The sequence below is a fragment of the Mastigoproctus giganteus genome, chromosome 13 (genome assembly GCF_048544385.1).
Source record: "Mastigoproctus giganteus isolate SK-2022 chromosome 13, ASM4854438v1, whole genome shotgun sequence".
NCBI classification, from domain to species: Eukaryota; Metazoa; Arthropoda; class Arachnida; order Uropygi; family Thelyphonidae; genus Mastigoproctus; species Mastigoproctus giganteus.
The window spans coordinates 116,510,224-116,525,432 of record NC_143587.1 but is presented as its reverse complement, the minus strand read 5'-3'; the positions used below and the strand labels follow the sequence as shown (position 1 = coordinate 116,525,432).

General features: G+C 37.0%; 1 protein-coding gene across 1 annotated transcript in view; it reads right to left on the bottom strand.

Moving 5' to 3' along the window:
* The window catches only part of LOC150076383 (diacylglycerol lipase-beta-like), a 281,587-nt gene extending 266,597 nt beyond the window's left edge, over positions 1-14,990 (bottom strand). The window contains exon 1 of the mRNA XM_090387345.1: positions 14,880-14,990. The gene's annotated coding sequence lies outside the window, so the exon portion shown is untranslated. The remainder of the gene's footprint in view (positions 1-14,879) is intronic.
* Between the last annotated feature and the right edge of the window lie 219 nt (positions 14,991-15,209).

The following is a 15,209-nucleotide window of genomic DNA, read 5'->3' as shown; positions in this document are numbered from 1 at the left end:
ATAATAATAAAATAATAATAAATAAAATTTAAAAGATAATAATAAAAAATAAAATACATAAAATAAAAATAAATAATAATAAAAAAAATAAATGCATATAATAATAATAATTATTATTATTATTAATAAAAATAAGGCTCAACTAGATGATGGATAAGGCTCAACGATGGATATTAAATGTCAAGGCTCAGAAGTCTTGGGGATGTAGATAGAGGCATCCTCAAAGAAACAATGGAAATGAATCCCTCAGGCGAGTGTGGTCCAGGGATTAGGGATAAACGTACGCTGGGTAAGAGAACCCAGTGTAGAGACCATTGATGAGCCATGGTGAGCTGAGGATTTCCCTTGAAGGGAGTTGCCCAGGTCTTGATGTTTCCAAAGTCCAAATCGATTGGTGTCATAATCCAAATTGTCGCTTCTTAACTCATACTGGTTTTAGATATCAATCCGTGCCTTGTTTCCAGTGTAAGGGACAGTCAGATCCTGTGGTTTCAAAGTCTAAATCAGGTAATGTCACAGTCCGATTGATTGAGCTTGCCTTCGGATTTAGTTGTAGATTAGTTGTAGATAAGAGAAGGAGAGCAACAGACTCCAAGACCAGAAATGCAGTCGAGGATTTCTGGAACAACCTGTGGAGCAGCAGAGTTAGCTATAATGGGCTGTGCCCCATGAATAAAATAGATGGCAGAATGGGAGATTGAGGTGGAAGAAGTAAAACAGTCCATCAGGAAATCCCACAACCTGCAACCCCAAGGATAGATAACATTCACAACTACTATACAAGAAGTACAGCTGCATTAAAATTAAAATTATATTACTAAATCAGACGTTTTGTAAATTCTAAAATTCCTGGTTTACTTCGTCAGTGAAAACCTTTGATGCAGTAATATAATTTTCTTCGTCCGATTCAGTAATATAATTTTCTTCGTCAGTTTAGTAATAAAATTTTCTTCGTCTGATTTGGTAATTAAAATTTCGCCCTCTGATTTTGTAATATAATTTTAATTTTCATGCAGTTATCCTTGATATGTTTCCAGTGTTTCTACATAATCTCTGTCGGACATGCCTAAATTACCGTGTAACTCGCTGGCAATAAAATATGAATCCATGACAATTAAATCAACACGTAAAGTGAAATGCCTTTGTCTTCCTTCGTTACATGTTACTCCTATATACAAGATACCTGTAAATAAGATCTTCCGTTTAGGGGAGAGGTAGTTCAGATTGATTTTAAAAATAATAATATTAGAATGTTATGTCCTAGTAACTTCGGTCACATGGTTGTTCTAAGGGCCGACTGACGTCTCGATCCGACTGGCTAATTCGGCTTCGGCCTCGAGTCGGTCGGCTAGCTCGGTCCCTATATATCAGGCGAAACTAACTCGAAGCAGGCATTCTAATGATGAAATTTTGTGTCATAACTCTAAAAACGTGAATGCATTAAAAATGATCCATAAATGATTTATATCCAAAATAATATATACAGTATTGGATTTATTTTCTAACTTACCAGTTTCAACGTTAGGAACATATCAAAGATCAACGGAATCATCATCCCTGTGCAGATAAGCAACTTTTATTGAGAATAAACACGATTCTCATTAGTTTGGCTACGGATTATTTATGTTTCTACAGTAAATTATGTTTATAGAAATAGTAAATTTGTATACTTGTTACTTGAAATATCATTAGCTTTACAATTAAGATTTGTAGCAATGAATGCAAGCATGACATCTTCGATTCCATAATGCATTGCATTATATTAATATATAATTTTTAATTTACATGTATATTTATATAAATTACAAAACAGCAACTTTAAAGTTAGCTTTAGAAGTTCTTTAAAGTTCCTCAAAATGTGCTGAACTTCTCTTGTGCTGAATGAGAAATGTGGTGATTTGTCATTTTTCAAAGTTTTCCTTTTGTCACCCATGCCTGAAAAAAAATTATCCAATCGCTCTCATTATGAATAGTGATTCAGCAAGTCTCTAATAACCTCGGTTTTTAAAATTAACTTTTATTTCTATTGATATCACTTATATTACATATTTACTGTTATTTTATATATTATTTTCAATTAATACTTGAAAACACTTACCTTTCAACCATTTTATTGACGGAATGTAGAATTGCTATCTAACATCTTACTTTTACACTAAATAAATCAAGTTTTATATCGCATATTAAAGGTTTATTTACGGTAACACTCATGCATTTACAAAATATGGTTAACATTATTTTTGATTTAATTGACAGCAAGTACTTAACTTAAAACAAATAACTTCGTTATTATTACTAACAGCATATCTTACTACTCTGTGATTAACAGTAATCAACATTCGCCCTCAAGCGGTAGATTAGGGTCTACACATACAGAAATAAATTAATAAAATTTAATAGTGTATTATTATATTAGTCGTAGTTAAAATAATTATGTCACGAATCTGTATTTTCTCATTGGATTCAGTTTTCTTGATTATAATTTATTATTAATTTAAGAAAACGCATAGAATAATTATAATGTACAGTATATTGAGAAGTGCAGTATTGTATAATTAATTTATCGTTTAGAATATTTACTACTGAGTTTACATTTTGGCTGAAATTATGGATCCATGACAAATAAACAACTGTATAAAGCCAAAAAATTTGTGTTTCATAATTATTTGAAAAATTTCTCGGACTGCTCTCGAAGGAGCGGAGTGCTAGAAAACTAATGCTCTTTGTGACTATGCACTAGGTGAAGCAGACAAAATGTTTTCCAATCTCATTTTCGACATTTGAATTTCTCATTCTCAGTTGTGCTAATGACTCCCAGTATTGACACGAAGTGTTTTCCATTACTAAAAAAAAAAAAAAAAAAAACTATATTTAGGCCACCCGAATAATTAAATTCATCTGCCGTGCTGTGTCTTATGTCTGTTAATTGCGTGTATTCTATGGTCGATTTGTTTGTTTGCTGGACGAAAAACCCAAGTTTCTGGGCAAAAACCTTGCTACCTACGCCCGAGACCAACTAACTCAGCCAGGGAGTGAAAAAAAGCCCATTAAAGTTCCTCGCGTCATTGACGGGATTCGAACCCGGGCCTTTTCCACCCGGTAACGGTGATCATACCACTATGCTATCCGCGCAGACTGTAGTTACATTATGCAATAGGTCAGCATTTCCCAAACTGTGGTCCGCGAACCCCTGGGGGTCCTTAGACAAGTTCTAGGGGGGGGGGGGGTCCGCGAAACGTTCAGAAGGTATCAAGTAATATGTGTTTACTTTCCTAAAAAATATACTGACAGAATCACAACGAACTTCGTCATAGAACATTACTTGTTTTCGATACGATTAGTGTATATAATTGCATACATATTTCAAATTATACGTTCTATGTATAGCAAATTTATGATAAATAAAGTTATTATTATGTATTTGTTTAAAAATAAGAATAAAGTTGAGTTGTTTCACTCAATAAACTTTGTATTTTCTTTTCAGAAAACTCATTGTTCATAGTGGGTTTTCTTTTTTTGAAGGAGGAGGATCCGCAAACTTGTTTTGATTTTTGAAGGGGTCCATAAATCTCTGAAGTTTGGGAAGCGTTGCAATAGATTTTTGCGAGCCGATTAGTTGCGCTAAGAGAGCTCAGTGTGCTTGTTGACAGAGGTGAAGTTACTACACCATATCTTTGCCATTTTAGGAGCAATTGATTTTCTTTTCCATTTTTCCTAAATTGGACTATCCGTTGTCTTGACAGATCTGTGCCTTTAAGAGATTCTGTGGCTTGAGGATACAAAGTGCGTATCTCTAGGGGCCAGGCTTCAACCTAAGCATATGAATGAGCTCTGTCAGGAGCATATTTTCAGCGGTGTTCCGTTGGTTGGCACAAAATCTTGTGACTCACGCACACCAAAGAAAGTCAAAGCATCGAATTCAACTTAGTCAAGGTGGAAAAAAGCAGAGTTACTCCTGTCCCCTAGCTCCATATGAGGACAGCTAGGAATGAAATTTATTTTATGCACTAGCTCTAATGTTTGAAATTTTGTTTTGGAGTTGTACGAGTGGCGTTTGAAAAGTTTATGGTTTGAGTATGGTGTGTTTATTTGAGGAGTACGCTGACATACTACTTTTTAACATAGTCCCTTTTGGAGTAAATACACTTTAGCCTTGTCTGCTGCAACGCTGGAATCAACTTTGCAATGCTGAAATATTGATTCCAGCTGCTAAAGTTTTCTCTTGAGCCTCCAGGAATGCATTCATTTAGCAATGACGTCACCATTGGTGGGGAAATGAATGCCAGCCAGACATTTTTTAAGTAAGTTCATTCCATTATATTTACATGTCATCCCTCGATTCAAAATCCTTGAGAAAGACAGAATTCGCTAAGTATTGTACGCAGAATCAGCAAATTTTAATTCCTAAATAAATGTCACAAAAAAAAAAAAAAAAAAAAAAAAACCTAGATCCAAAATGAAAGCGATAAAAATTGTATTACGGAGAAATAAATGAATTCTTTAGGGACACATTTATTCTTTATAAAAAAGGGATAATGAGTAATTCCCATAAAAAATCCTGAATATCTGTTATACACCGACAAAATTAACAGAACAAGATGTTTTTCATTAATATTTTAATGTGAACAATGTCGCTGAAGACGAAACTTTGACATAATAGGCATCCAGGCGCTCAAATTCCAAGTATCCAATAGAAATCGATCTACCACCTTACAGAATCGAAAATTATGAAAATTATTCATGCTTATAAAAACACCGGTTTGATACCATATCACTTCATTCCTGTTTTTTGGCTTGCTCACTGGGACAGCCACATCTCTAGTACTCAGGATGGCAAGTCATCGTCGTTTAGATGATTCTTTGAAATGGCAGGCCGTTGGACGACTTGAAGCCGGGTAGTCGCACGCGGCACGTTGGTCTAAAGTGTCACACAGTAACGTCTTGGCATTATGGAAGCAGTTTCAGGAGACAGAAATCAATACAAGAAGAGCTAGCCAAGGTCTCGGAGGGCTACGCCAACCAGCACAGACCGCTGTCTGGCTCTAACAGCAAGACAGAACACTACGGTGTTCTGTCAATAACTGTCTTTTGAGGTTGTTGCGGCCACAGGTGAAAACATTTCCAATAGGACTGTATTAAGAAAGGCTCAATTCAAGTTTTTGATCTGCTGTCAAACATTTCTGAATCCATCAGGCTGACACCTTTTCATAGGGAGAGCATCTTGTATCGAGTTCTGTAATGTAACCTTTATGATTATTCTTATACAATGCAAGAAAGACAGTGATTCGTATGTTATTAGCCCAAACTACCCCAATTCGTAGAAACCGTGCCATAAAAATGTGACTTGAAGCCCTGACAAATGGGTATAGTTCTGGTCTCTGATGAGTCCCATCTTAGCCTGAAAACAGATTGTAGGCATTATTTCATCTAGAGACAATGTGGAATGCATTACCATTCCTCCAACATCAGAGAAAGGGACTCTTACAGTGGGGGGAGGGGTTTTCGTGTGCAACTGAATAATGATCAACGGCCGCACTCCTCTTCATGTTTTTGAGAGGGATAGCGTAACTGCGTAGAGTGTGTTTAGTGTCAAACGGCACCAGAGGTTTCTCTGGTGCCGTGGTACTACGAACAGACCCTATGTGCGATTTTTAGAGGTGCGGTTGGCCCAGATTTTTCTTTTCATGCACGACAACGCCACTGCACATAGAGCTCAAGTGGTAGAGGAATATCTTGAAACTAAAGATATCCAACAATTGCCGTGGCCGGCTCGATCACAGACTTAAATCCGATCAAATATTGCAGGATGCCCTTGCGCGTCTCATCGCATGTGAACAGCCAACTCCTCGGCTGCTTGGTGAGCTAAGCTCTGCACCGATGGAAGAATGGGATTTGCTGCCACAGAATTTTATAGACACTATTGCATCGAGCAGAGTTCACTGCTGTCAGGCCTGTTTAGCTGTTGGCGAGGATCATATGCCGAGGATCATATGCCTGTTCCCCTTTAAGGGGCTTAAAGGGGAACAGGTATCCTGTGTGTTATCAGACACTCAGCCTAAAACACTGATGGATCCAATATCTCTCTATTACAGAAGATTTAGGAGAAGTCCGGTTGACCTGCCTCCCTAACATCCACTCATGCACACCTTCTCGATGGTAAGCCCTGTTACGTCACTTAGGTGGCAACGAACGTGTAGAGTGGTTCTCTTCAAGACGCCTGGTCAGCGTGAAGAGGAAAAGACCAAACCCTCCAGCAATGAGAGCACAACAATACAAATGGCCCTCAGTCCCCAGCAGCTTTCACTCTCCCTCTTACGGCATCGAGAGGATCAGAGTGGAAGCAGAGGGTGCTAAGAATCTCTGGGTACGACCAGGCTGCCATGCACGGAAAATGAACTTGGCCTGTTATAACGTAAGAACACTCATCGGTGAAGACAGGATATTAGAGCTGGAAAAGGAATTGGAAAATGTGAATTGGAATATCATCGGTTTGGCTGAAACAAGAAGAAGAAATGAATCACTTATAAGTTTACCAAGTGGAAATCTGCTGTACACCAATGGAAACAGTGAAAGAAGTGAAGGTGGAGTTGGGTTTCTGGTCCATAAAGATTTTAAAAACAACATTTTGGAATTCAAAAGTACATCGCCAAGAGTGTCAAGACTAATACTCAAGATTTCTAAGAGATACAAGCTAAAGATTATAATGATTTATGCACCAACATCGAGCCATGATGATGAAGAGGTTGAAGAAATGTATACAGAAATGGAGAGTCTTCTAGATGAGCAGAAAACCCACCACACTATTATTATGGGAGGCTTCAATGCTAAGGTTGGAAAAAGACAAAACAGCGCAGAAAGGGGAACAATAGCAAATTTTGGAATTGGTGAAAGAAATGAAAGAGGTGAAAGACTTGTGGAATTTGCAGAATCTCAAGGATTGTCAGTAATGAACACTTTTTTCAAGAAAAGGGTGAACAGAAAGTGGACATGGAAGAGTCCAAATGGATTAACTACTAATGAAATCGACTTCATCCTCACTAACAGAAGATATATTGTGAATGATGTTACTGTCCTGAATAAGGTAAATGTTGGAAGTGATCACAGAATGGTAAGATGTACACTTGGTATAGATGTAGGAAAGGAAAGGAAAAAACTGACCCGAGTAAATAATACAAAGATCTTTGAGATAACAGAAGAGGAGAAAAAGCAGTATGTACTGGAACTTAAGAACAAGTATGAGCTTCTGCAGACTGCTGAGGACCAAGATATCGACTAGGAATATTACAACTTTTTGAAAGTGATAAAGCCCAAGAAACCTATAGGGAAAAAGAAATCCAAAGAAGAAAAAATTAGTCAAGAAACACTTGTCATTATGAAACGAAGACGACAAATGAAAAGCAAGAAAAACACTGACAGGGAGAAAATTGAGTATACTGAGTTATGCAAAGCCATTAGAAAGAGACTCAGAGAGGACATAAGAAGATTTAACGCAAGAAAAGTAGAACAAGCATTAAGGGAAAACAAAGGAATTAAATCAGCAGCCATGAGCAGTAATACAGAAAGACAAATGATACTGAAACTGAAGAATAGCGATGGTGTACTTATAAACAGCAGAGAAGGCATAACTCAAATAGCAGAAGACTACTATAGAGAATTATACAAGGAGCAGGGGAATGATGCCAGCAGTGGGGGAAGATGGATTGCAAAGTAACAACACATACGACATACCCAATATTCTTCCTGATGAGGTAGAACATGCATTGAAGAAAATGAAGAATCAGAAAGCCCCGGGGGAAGATGAAGTTACTGTAGAGTTGTTAAAATTGGGAGGAAGAGACATAACACAAAAACTGGCTAGGCTCTTCACAAAGTGCATTAGAAAAGGTGTGACACCTAAGCAGTGGAATAATGCAATCATAGTTTTGCTGCATAAGAAAGGAGATAAATCAGAAATTGGAAATTATAGACCAATTAGCTTGCTATCCCACATCTACAAGTTGTTAACAAGGGTCATTACTAACAGATTAGACAGAATACTTGATGAGAATCAACCGAAAGAGCAAGCTGGCTTTAGGACAGGATTCTCAACTAGGGATCACCTTCATGTAATATCACAGCTAATGGAGAAAGCAAATGAATATAAAACACCATTATGCCTGGCATTTGTGGATTATGAAAAGGCATTTGACTCCATACAGCATAAGGCAATGTTTCGGGCACTGGAAAGACAAGGCATTGATACCCCATATATTATGATTTTGAAGAAAATATATGAGAGTGCTACCTCCTTTATTAGACTAGACAAAGACAGTAGGAAATTTAAAATTGAGAAAGGAGTTCGACAAGGAGACACAATATCTCCGAAGCTGTTTACTGCTGCCCTTGAGGAAGCTTTCAGAAGATTAGACTGGTCGCAGAAAGGAGTCAATGTGAACAGAGAGTACCTAAACCATTTACGATTTGCAGATGACATTGTGGTCATTAGCCACGATCCCAACGAATTAGAGGAAAATCTTAATCAGTTATGCACAGTTAGTAAGGATTTTGGACTAAAGATGAATATTGCTAAAACAAAAGTAATGATGAACAAGTATGCCACAGAAAGGGAAATAAAGATAGAAGGAGCAGTAATTGAAAAGGTGGAGTCATATACTTATCTGGGACAAGTTATTAGCTGTAATAATGATAAATGGCTGGAAGGCAAGGGAAGAATAAATTTTGGATGGATAGCATTCAGGAAATATAGTCACATACTGAAGAGCAATATCCCAGTTTGTCTGAAACGTAAAATAATGAACCAATGTATACTCCCCACCATGACTTATGGAAGTGAAACTTGGGCACTCACGAAAAGAATGGAAGAGAAGCTGAGAACTACATAGCGAAGAATGGAACGAATCATATTGGGAATCAGACTGTTAGATAAGAAGAGAAACACATGGATTAGGCAACAAACTCAAGTAAAGGACATTCTTATCAAAACTAAAGAACTAAAATGGTCCTGGGCAGGACACATAGCTCGAAGACATGATGACAGATGGACTAAGAAAATAACAGAATGGTATCCAAGAGGAGCTAGAAGAAAACCTGGAAGACAAAGGCGGAGATGGATAGATGAAATTCATGAGTTTGTGGGTAGTAAATGGATGGCCAGTGCTCAAAACAGAAGGAACTGGAAAGTTGCTGGAGAGGCCTTCATCCTGCAGTGGATTGAAAATGGCTGATGATGATGATGATGATGATGATGATGCCGTACAGATGTCATGTGACCGTATTTTCGAACATCTTGTATCGATTTCTGTAATGTAACCTTTTTGGTAATTTTTATACAATCCTTATAAATGTCTCTCCCTTATACCTGTCCGAAGTTTCTTGCTGTCTCTTCATTTCATCGTTGTTCTATGGTACACCACCATACCAAATTTTGTCCGGCTCCATCACAAGTTGCACGTGTTACACCACTTTTTCTACGTGTTCTGTTAATTTTGTCAAGCAGTGTAGCATGTATGTTATAGTAGTAGTACAGGCATGAGATGCAAGAAAGCAAGCTTTTGAGCATCATTTTGTACATTTGTCAATATCATTGATAAATATACAAAACAACAGTGGGCTCAACACCAAACCCTGGAGGACTCCGCTAATAACATTAGTCCACGAAGAGCAGCATCCGTTGATTACCACACTCTGTCTTCCCCCACCCAACCACCTTTTTATCCATTGTAGCAACTTGCCCTTAATGCTATACTGCTCCAAAGTGAAATAGGTTTCTGTTCTCAGGATTATTCATTATAATTATATATTTAGCTTGCTGAGAAAAAACGAAAAAAACGGATAAAGTTTTTAGGTAAAAACTCTTTAATAAAGCACAGTTTAAAATAAGATAAACCTAAGGTCTGCATCTAAGGTGTTGTTTACTTTATTTTTATCTTATTTTAACCTGTGCTTTATTAAAGAGTTTTTACCTGAAAACCTATGTTATCCGTTTTTTTCTCGCTAAATATATTATTATAATACGGCTCCTATTTTTACAGTATTATCATCTAGTTCTCTTTCCTTTCGAATCATTTTAATGAAATCTTAGTTTTCGCTAATTGTAGTAAATACCAGTACAGTTTCTTACTGTTTATATGGGTTTCAATTAGATTTGCGTTTTAAAAAAGTTATACACTGGTGTTCAGAAATAGTGCATCATCCCTTAAAATTGTAATTATCATCTGAATAACGTAAGTATATGCAATATTTCTTACAGATTGTATCAGATAGGATTGACACGAGTAGGCGATGACGTAATATTGCATCAGCTGTTACTTTCAAGCTATATAAGCACGCTCTGCAAGAGTTGCAGTCATTCCTTGCTTGTGTCAAGATGGCGAGTTACGTGCAGTTGGCATCAAGAAGAAAGAGTGCTATTGTTGCTTTATGTGAGAAAGGATGTTCTTCCCGTCATATTGCTTATAGTTTTTTTTTTTTTTTTTTTTTGGTAGTTGTTGGCGCATCGGCTTCTGTGGCCATATTGCACCTCCCAAGGTTTTTGCAGTACTTTGATCCAAGCCCGAGGCGGGAATCGAACCCGCGACCTTTGGGTTGCCGGGCAGGTACTTTACCCACTCGGCTAGCCCGGTCGGCTTTGCTTATAGAGTATCTTGTAATCAGTCAACAGTGAGTAGATTTCTTTCCAAACTCAAGAATACTGGTTCTGCTGAGAGGAAAAAAGGAACCGGACGCAAACGAGTCTCTACGCCAAAACAGGACCGCGTTTTGAAGCGCTTATGCCTTAAAAACAGTAAAGCTTCTTCATCTGAGCTGAAAAGAGAATGGGAAGAACACACAGGAGTGGTAGCAAGTGCAGTAACAGTCAGAAGACGCCTCTTCAAAAATGGACTTGTAGCCCGTCGTCCTAAGGAGAAGCCCTTCCTCACACAAAAAATGAAAAAGGCCTGATTAATTTGGTGTAAGGAGCACGTCAAATGGACCCCCGAACCGTGGAAGGCAGTTATTTTCTCGGATGAGAAGAAATTCAACCTGCATGGCTCTGATGGGAGACAAACGATTCGCCGTAGACGTGGCGAAGCATACCATTCAGACTGTACGGCATCTTCAGTAAAATTCCCCACCAGCCAAATGATATGGGGGTGCATTTCGTATCGCGGAGTAGGTCACCTGCAGTTTATAAAAGGTTCCATAAATGCCAATGGATACCTGGCTATATTGAAAGGCAAATTGCTGCCAACCATTAGAGACCATTTCAACCTGCCAAGTAACTGCATCTTTCACGACGATTCTGTTCCTTGTCATCGGGCGAAAAGTGTAAGTTGGCACTTCTGTAGTTAATTTAGCTTCATTTCTGCATTAGAGGTTCGACTGTTAACTTCGACAGTAATGTCTGCTAACATTTGTTACAAGTGAAAAAATGGTTGGAAAAACGGTCCATTACAACTCTTAGCTGGCCACGGACCTGAATCCTATAGAGAACTGTTGGCATCGTGTGGAATCTGCAGTTGCCAGAAAGAAACTAAAGACCCTTCGTGAACTTCAGGAAGGCATAATTCGTGTTTGGAACCACGAACTATCAGTTGATTATCTTCAGAAATTGATCTTATCAATGCCTCGACGGTGTACTGCTGTCATCAGGAGCAGAGGCGGTTCAACTAAATATTAGTTTGCACCTGGTGAACTTTTCATTTTGTTTTCCATTTAAAATGATAAACTGAAGCAAACTGAGAGCGTCTGATAACATTTCAGCCATAATTGTCGTGTTTACCAAAACTGTTGTATAAAGGTTGCAAATGCTTGACAGGTTGCAGAGCACCTGTCAAATATTACTTAGCTTTGCCTTAACTATTAATAAATATCTTTTGTTTATATTTCTATTTGTGATGCTAGTCATTGATGCAACAAACCATCGCGAAAAAGGGTTAGGAATGTAAAATTCCTAGGTGATGTACTTTCTTTGAACACCAGCGTAAAATTGTAAAAGGAATTAGTGAAATTGGTCTGCTCTAAAGAATTTTTGGATGGATCTAATGGGGATTGAAAGTTAAAATAATAATTAGGTGTTAATGAAATATTAATGTGTCGTTAGAATGTTTATTATAGGTTAAATAAAAGCGGAATGGAAGGTCTAAGTAAAGACACTTTGATTATGATGTAAAGTGGGTGCTAAGGGTTGAAGGTAAGAAAAAGAGAGATTAGAAAGTTAAATGAAGTAAAATTGATTGTTGAACTGGTAGCTCGTATGTTCCAAAAAAGGCTTGATAAGGATTACGAAAGGAGTATTAGGGTTGCATTACTGGACGGTTGATTCAGGTGATTTATAATTCCCCATATGTGATTTAAGAGAAAAAACAAATTAATAAATGGTCAAAAAGAGATGACTTTTATAAAATATTACAGACTTTACAAAACTCACCTCTTTGTAAAGTACTATGTATTGAACAAAACATTGGCTAATTAAGGGGAGATAATTGAGGAATGCGTTTAGCTTAGAGTTAAGGAGGGAATTTTTGCCTAAAATTGCAAAGAAGGAGACTGCATAATCTGTAGAAGAAGATTTCATAATCTGATACTTGCATTGAATATTTAATTGTCTTCGTTGTAGTATATATCCTTCTTTTTCATTAAGTATATTATATAAGTATATTAATTATATTATATAGTATATTATATATAATGCTAATAAATAGCTAAAAAGTGCAGACCTTAATGCTTGACTATATTTCGACACAGAAAGCCAGTGTTAACTATCAACACCTACATACTTCGAATCCCTGATGCTATAGTCGCAATCAGGTTTGTTTTGTAACCCTCGATCTGGGTTCAGTGGGTTAACTATCTCAGAATAAAATTATGAAATACTTGGGCAAACCAGGTGAACTAGTGGTGAATACTAACAAAGGACAAAACTTGCGCCTTTATTAACAATCACTTCAATATTATAGTTTCTTCACGAATTCTTATGCTCGAAAAAAAAAATATTGACGGTATTTTCACATATCGTGCAAAGTATTTTCATCAAATGTAAAATTTTAGTGTTCATTTTCTAATGGCATTTTTCGTGAAATTGTGAGATGATTGAGATTCATCTTTTCTTGGACAGTTAATTCCCAAACATGTTGAAAATTCAGTACAGTGTATATAAAAACATTTTACCTGTGTTTCGGCGTACTACTACCAGTCGATTTTTTGAGAACTAAAAAATCGTCTAAAATTTTAAGGTCGATTTATATGGTGGGTATAAAATCCTACGCTTGAATTAAAGGCACATGCTTAGTGTCAGAAAAACATAAATCAATACCAAATTTACAATTTATTACACATGTATTTTGTTCACAAATATATATTGTTACCCTACTTTCAAAATCCAAGAATTTGTCCAGCTTCTTCATAAAAAAGAAGAAAAAAAATATTTGGAATCCGTTGAGGGGGCAGGATTACATTTATGGGTTTATTTTTCGAGACTGTCAATTTCTTTTAGGAAACGTTCTTCTCTATTGAGGCATTGCTTACGGAGAATTTACAGTACAGTACCGTAATAAATAGGCAAAAAGGAACAGCTGATTATATCATCAAAGCCTCCCATGTACACATAGCATTATTAAGAGCGACTATACCTGCCATATGAGGGCTATCCGAGAATGATTTCAGCTATCTATGTGTATTATGCCTATAAAAATTGCATATGCTTTCTGGTCAATTTGCCTGTTTTTCTGGATGAAAAACCCGTGTTTCCGACTCTGCTATATGAACCTGAGACCGACTAACTCAGCCACGCAGTGAAAACAGGCCCACAAAAGTTCTTTGTGCCATCGACGTGATTCGAACCAGCCTTTTTCCACCCGGTCTGGGGAATTAGGTGATTATAACCACTGTGCTACCAGCGCAGAAAGATATGGCTATAACCCCCCCCCCCTCGTGATAAATAAAGATTGGATTTTTTTACTGCAATACAATGATTAAAGCTTAATGATTGCTAGGAACACTGCTTTAACCTCTCCCCCCCCCCCTTTTTAGGAAAACCTGGGAACTCCACTGTCCTCACCTATGCTTTCGTCTCGCGACTTTCTACAGAAGGGAATGCTTTCTATGCATCTCGTATTTTTTTTTTTTTTTTTTACAATTTACAATTGTTTGTGCAGTAATAAAATCTTACAAATGTAACCATTTAAAAGAAAGAGCAGAAATAACAATTAAAAAGTAAGCAATGGTTCTAATGCAATTATTGCAATACACTGTTACATAGATGCAACAGATGACTATCAAAAAAGTGATTGAGATATACTACGAATATATAACTAAGTGAGAATTTTCGAGGTAAAAAATTAAACCGAGTTTCACATGAATATATAACGAAGAGCTCCCGAAAATATCACCTAAAGCCAGTTTAAGGATTGCAAATAAAAATAAAACTAAAAGATTTACCCATCAGTAGAATTAACTACAGAAAACCATCAGTTCAATGAAGTAAAAAGTTAAAAAATGTAATACTGTACCAAGTTTGTGATATTTGGTAACGGACTGTATAGGAGGACCAAAATACGCATCAGATTACGATATAACTCTGGAGAATTAGTAATCAACGTGATGTGTGTATGCCCTTACGTTCTTTAAAACTCATTGTAATGAATTTAGTACGAAAACTGAAATAATTCAAATTCTCTTGAAATGACACGAGGTGGCTTGAAAAGATATCGAACTATGTGCAATTCCTTTCCTAATATACACGGAAGTGTTCATTTCTTCGGTATCTTTTTTTTTTTTTTTTACTTATTAGTTTTCAATCATAAAATATGTGTAACTATATTTACCTGCAGTCACTAGCTCTTAGAAACACGTAATCTAAAATTATGTATGCGGCAAGTCGCTACTTAATAAATCCTCACCTGCAGTCTTTTTTTACACTTGATCCGACTTAATATGCATCCCATATCATCTTCTTCCATGCATCCGCGTTACAGGCACCCGTCCGTTTAATAGCAAGAAGAATGACAGTTCGTATGTAAGCGATTCCCTAGCGTTTAATGTTTTTGATGCATGAACCACGCAGGAATCAACGGACCCTTTTGTTATAGATTGGAAAGGCGGGAGTGAAAGCTCGTTATCTCTGAGTTGTTTGCTCCCTCACTAACGATACGTTAAGTACTAAGAAGTCGATCGTTCGTACAGCGTTTTCGAGAGTCTGAGTAGAAACTATACAGGAATGTAGCCTGCAG